The following is a 6269-nucleotide window of genomic DNA, read 5'->3' on the forward strand; positions in this document are numbered from 1 at the left end:
AGAGATTCTGGACACACCTTGAGCCCAGGCATATGCCCTGGTTTGGGTAGCCCCCACCATAAACTCCAGGCAGAAGGCCTGGGCCCTGTAATATATCCGGGTGGTTGAAATCCTCAGTTGCTCTAAGAACTCAACAGACAGGACTGGCGCTGTGGGTCAGTGGTAGAGTGCTTGGTTAGCATGCGCGAGGCTCCGGGTTTCATCCAAGCACTCTGCAGAAGAAACAGCTAAGAAAACAATGATTGGATTAATGGGATGGTATCAGACTAAAAAGCTTCTTCACAGCAAAGGAAACAAGAGTGTGAAGAGAAAGCCTATAGAATGGGAGAATATCTTAGCCACCCACACCTCGGATAAGGCATCGATTTCCAGGATATACAATGAACTCAAAAAGCTTAACACCAAAAAAAGACAAATAACCCAATCAATAAATGGGCAAAGGAACTAAAAGAAGAAATACACAAGGTCAGTAAATATATGTTCAACATCTCTAGCAATTAGAGAAATGCAAATTAAAACTACACTGAGATTTCACCTCACTCCAAACAGAACACCAACTGTCAAGTATTAGTAACAATAAGCATTGTTGAGGATGTGGGGAAAAGGGTACACTCATACATTGTTGGTGGGACTGGAAATTAGTGCAACCACTCTGGAAAGCAGTATGGAGATTCTTCAAAAAACTAGGAATGGAACCACCATTTGACCCAGTTATCCCACTCTTTGGTATATATCTGAAGGAGTTAAGCAGCCACATCCATGTTTACAGCAGCACGATTCACAATAGCTAGGCTATGGAACTAACCTAGATGCCCATCAACAGATGAATGGATGAAGAAACTGTGGGAGATATATATATATATATATATATATATATATATATATACACACACACACACACACACATATACATATATATACATATGTATATATACATATATATACATATACATATATACATATACAAAAGATTATTAATATTATATTATATATGTAATATTACTATATATATATATATCACACATAATATTACTCAGTCATAAAAGAAGAGTGACTTTTTATGACATTTGCCAGTAGACGGATGGATCTGGAGACATGCTAAGTGAAATAAGCCAATCCCCCAAAAAACAAAGGTTAAATGTTCTCTCTGATGTGTGGATGCTAATCTACAACAAAAGGTGGGAGGAGGGGAAGAAGAGACATTCAGTGGTTTAGACAAAGGGGAATGAAGGGAAGGGAGGTGGGGATGGGAATAGGAAGGACAGTGGAATGAATCTGACATAACTTTCCTATGTACGTACGTGAATACCCCCAAGTGAATCTCACCATTGTGTACATCCACAAGACTGGGACCCTAATTAGGATAAGATATATCCCGTGCTTGTATAAATATATATATATATATATATATATATATAATATCAATATAGATTCTACTGCCATGTATAATTAAAAAGAACATTTAAGAATTTTTAAAAAAGAATCTGCAAGTAAAATAAAATTAAAAATTAAAGAATGGTTGGGGAAACACCTCTCCGTGTCTGTGTTTGAAATAAGGCATTGCTGCATCTTATTGTTCATCATCAATCTTCCTGGCACTATTTGGGATGTTGCCTAAACACTCGAATTAATTTGATTACAAGGTGTCATAAAGCGTCACAAATGCAACTCAACACACTTAGCAAGTATGCCTAAGAGCTGGTTCATCCACATCAACTGACACAAATTGGAGCCATCTTCCGTTTTCAAATAACAGCTGTGCTGTATCTGATGAAGGTGCTATACAACAGTTCACCAACTGTGAAAAGAACCCAAGCACAAGGGATCATCAGAAGAAATAAAGAATCTCATGTTTCATTAGCAAATGCAGGGTTTCTACATAAAAACTGCAACTGCAGAAATACAGAGATCTTCAAGGGTAGTTTACTGTTTGAAAACATGCATTTCCTGTGAAACGTTTTCCCCATTCCTTAGCCTAAGAAATCTGTACAGCACAGCAGTGAATGATGAAAACCTGCTTTCCTTCATAAGGAGGGGCCTCTCATTTCTGATTTTGGTTTTCCTCCTATAAAGACAGGTCCTTTTCCACAGCTGCAGCCTAGGCTTTCCTCAGTGGAGCATAAGGTAACACTCTTTGCGGGGGGGGGGGGGGGGGTGGTGGTGCTGGTGGTGGTTCATCTCAGACTGACTAAATCAGGATCTCTGGGGACTCCACCAGAGATCTCATGCGCAGCTTGAGGCTGAGAATCCTAAACACACACTCCTCCTCCCCCTGTCTTGTTTTCAAATACAATCTTGAGCTTGAGGGTCTTGTTTGTTGTTAACTGATTTTTTTCCCCCAAAAGGTTGATTGGGTATCTTCCCTGTGGAGAGCTATGTTTGAGCCATTCATTTTATAGGCATATGTAGATAAATCTCAAGGAGTCAGGAGTGTGTTTATTCCACAAAGTCCCCTTTCCTACTTGATGGCTGAGGGGAGGAGGAGGGCCTCACAGGTGGTGAGGCCTCTGAATGCCGTTGTCTTGGAAACCGTGCTGCTGCTCACCTCCACAGGGTCCCTTGTTCAGGCAGGGGGCCCTGGAGTGAGACAACAGCCCTCCCCACTCTGATGTCTTCCTGGGAACAGAGGTTGAAGCTGAGAGCCGAGGTTGGTTACCAGGGAGACTGAAGCCGGATCCTTGAGATTCGGAGACTGAAGCCGGATCCTTGAGATTCGTGAGTAAAAAATGACGTATGTGGAATTTAGGACGCAGGATGGATTATGGGAACCTGCCCACGGATATGGAATTGTGCTCATGATTGCGCAGGCATACTGGTGCACACACACAGTCATGTTGTGCACTCACCAGCACACCTTCTACCCAGACGTGCACAGTGCCACCGTCTGGCTGGAGCATCAAGTGCACATGGGGGATGCAGGAAATGTAGGCAGGACCCAGAAGAAGGAAAGAGAGAGAGCAACAGATTCCTTACTGTTGTAGAGAAACGACTGCACACCTTTCCCCCGTGACTAACTTCCACGTGTGCATTACATTTTTAAAAACATCTTTATTGAGGCATACCATGAAATTCATGCAACTAAAGGTACAATGCAGTGACGTTCAGTACATTCATGCGGTTGTGCAACCATCACCACAACCCTGTTTCAGAATGCTTCTATCCCTTGCCCCCAAAAGATTCCCTCATACCCATGTAGCAGTCAATCTCCATGACTACCGCCAGGCCCAGGCATTCCCTATAAACTGACTCTTGCAAGAAGCGGACTTTCCCCTCTCCCCACTCCCCAGGTTCTGGCCATTAGGAAAATATTTTCAAGTTTCAAACAAGCCATAGCATGTACTAGTAGTTTGTCCCTGTACTTTGCTCATTAATATTCTACTATATGGAAACCTGAATTCCACTTTTTCATTTATTTATTTTATTTTTTCCACCTTTTATTTATACCTTCAACAACTGGCAGGCATTTAATTGTCTTCATCTGGGGCCATCATGAATAATATTGCCATAAGCATGGCGTACACGTTGTCTTAGCCTGTTTGCTGTTGCCAATATCCTCAACTTGGGAAGGTATAAAGGAAAGAGGTTTATTTTGGCTCATGGTTCTGAGTCGAGGTTCCCCATCTGGCCATGGCCCTCTTCCCGGCAGGGTCCCCAGGTGGAGTAGGGCATCTTGTGGCACGGAGACATGGAGCATCAGAGAGGGTACCGTCCTAACTAGCTTTCATAGCAGACCCACTCTCCAGATCAACCCATTAACCGCTTACCCGATTCGTCCTAGACTAGTCCATTGGTGAGGGCAGAGCGCTCATCACCTCTCACAGGCCCCTCCTAAGATCTCAAAATGGGGATTCAATTTCAACATGAATTTTGGAGGGGACAAACCACAGCACGTCTCTGAGTGGTCATGTGTTTTCCTTTCTAATGTATCCACGTTTCCACTTCTTTTTCTTACATGACTGCGCCAGATAGAATCTGTGGAGAGAACGATGGGAACGAGCATCCTTGCCTTGCTCTCAGTCTTACAGCTAAAGTGTTTGTTATTTCACTACAATATATAACGTCAGCCGTAGGTTTATGGTAGATGCTGTTTATAGGTTGAGAACCTTTCCTTCTAACCATGTGGGGTTGGTTGAGAAATTCTTTTTCCATGAATGTGTCTTGGGTTTTGTCAAACGCCTTTTCTTTTTCTATCAAGATGATGATGCCGCTTCTGTCCTTTATTATATTAACATGGTGGATGACCTTAATTGAAATTGGAATGTTAACCAATCGTGGATTCCTAGGAGAAATTTTACCTGGAAATGTTGCGTAACATTTTGTATCTGTTGCTGGATATGGTTCATGAATATTTTCTCTATTTTTGGTGCTACTGAGGATGGAACCCAGGGCCTCACACATGCTGGTCATGCGCCCTACCACTGAAGTACACTCCCAGCCCTGTAAAAATAATTTTTCTTTTTCAATTTGCAACGGGGCCTCGCTAAGGTGCTCAGGACGGCTTCAAACTTTTGAATCCTTCGGCCTCAGTCTCCCAAATAGCTGGGATTACAGGTTTGCACCTCTACACCTGACTCATTCATATTTTCTTCAGCCTTTTTGTGTCGATATTCATGGTGGATATCGGTCTGTCGCATTCCTGTGATGTCTCTGTCTGGCTTTAGTAGCAGAGTAAACACTCTTCACCAAATGAGTTGGGAAATGCCCCCCAACCCCCCACCCTCTTCCACATTCTGGAAGCGTCTGCAAAGGATTGGTACTATTTCTTCTTTAAATGTTGGGTAGAATTCACCCCCAAAGTCACCTGGGCCTGACTTCTCAATTGTGGGAAGATGTTTTTCATTTCCTCTCTCCATTTCATAGGAATGCTCTAAATCTGTCCAGGTTTTCATCCTGTGCATCCATTGTAACCTTTCTCTGCCCCAGTGTTTTCTTGCCTGCTGGTACCTTTCATTCAGTGTCCGGTTTAGAATTTGACATGTTGGATGTCTGTGGACACCATGAGATTCCAGCTCCTAGCCTGTAGCTTTGGATAGCCTGATGTCTGAGACATCCCTTCCAGAACCCCTCCTACAACCCATCTATGGGTATAGAGACCTTTGTCTTGGAGGCGGGGATATGGTGCCATTCTCCACACGATCTCCTGATTACTTTGATTTGCTCTGTAGTAATGAATTCCTCCACAAGCCTTCCATGTCTGCATGGAGGAGTTCCAACGGGGTTCCTTCTCACTCCTCTCACACCCTGAACAAACCGGCCCACACAAGGGATCAATTGTCTGCTCCCTAGCCCATCCGTTGGTGCATGCTAGGGTTTGAACCTTTTTGTCCCCTCTGAAACTGGTGTACAAACTCAAACCCCAATGTGGTAGTGCCGGGGTTGGGTGGGGTGGGCTGTGGCCTAACGGAAAGTATTTATGTCCCCAGGGATCTGCCCTCATGAATGCATTAATTCTGTTAAAAGGGGGCTTGTGTGAATGGGTTTGGCTCCACTGCCATGAAAGGAACGATGTCCATCTCCGCTTGCCCTTCCACCTTCTGCCATGTGAGAAGAAGGTCCTCACCAGAAACCAGACACAGGTACTTTGATCTTGGACTTCCAGGCATCCAGAACCATGAGAAATAACTTTCTCTTCTGTATTAATTGCCCAGTCTGTAGTATCTTGTTACAAAAGAGACTGAGACAGTGCCCAATCTTCCTCCCTGATTCAATGCTCAGTGCCTAAGGGCAAGGACCAACGGCACCATTCTTCCTCATTTCCCCACCACAACCGTCAGCATGGCCTAGACTAGGGGGAGTTAAAGTGTAGAAATTGAACCCCGGGGGATTGGTTTAACGCTTGGTCGTCACTGGCATCACAGAACTGGCGTGGCCGATGAACTGAGGATGGTGAGGCGAGGTCTGAGGAGCGTGACTCAGTGTGTGGGGAGTCAGACAAAGGTCTGCCTCTCTGGCCACCACTTTACAACCTCCACAGACTCTCAGCGACAAATAAGCACCCCTGCCCTGTTGCGCTGTGCTGAGGATTCAACAACACATCTTACCAAGACTTGGTCCTTGAAGGCATGAGGTGTCAGTAAGGTGACTTTGCAATAGCCATTACAAAGGGGGAACAGGTTCAGGTTGCCAGCTAGAATCCACCTTGCCTAGGCTTGTGTGCCAGTTCCGCCTCTTGCCACCCAGGGGACCCTGGCCAAGCTCTCTACTGTGGGACTGACATTGTTCCTAAGTGATGGGTCTGTGGTGGGGATAAAAAGAGCTAACATATAGAA

The sequence above is a fragment of the Ictidomys tridecemlineatus genome, chromosome X (assembly GCF_052094955.1).
Source record: "Ictidomys tridecemlineatus isolate mIctTri1 chromosome X, mIctTri1.hap1, whole genome shotgun sequence".
Taxonomy (NCBI): domain Eukaryota; kingdom Metazoa; phylum Chordata; class Mammalia; order Rodentia; family Sciuridae; genus Ictidomys; species Ictidomys tridecemlineatus.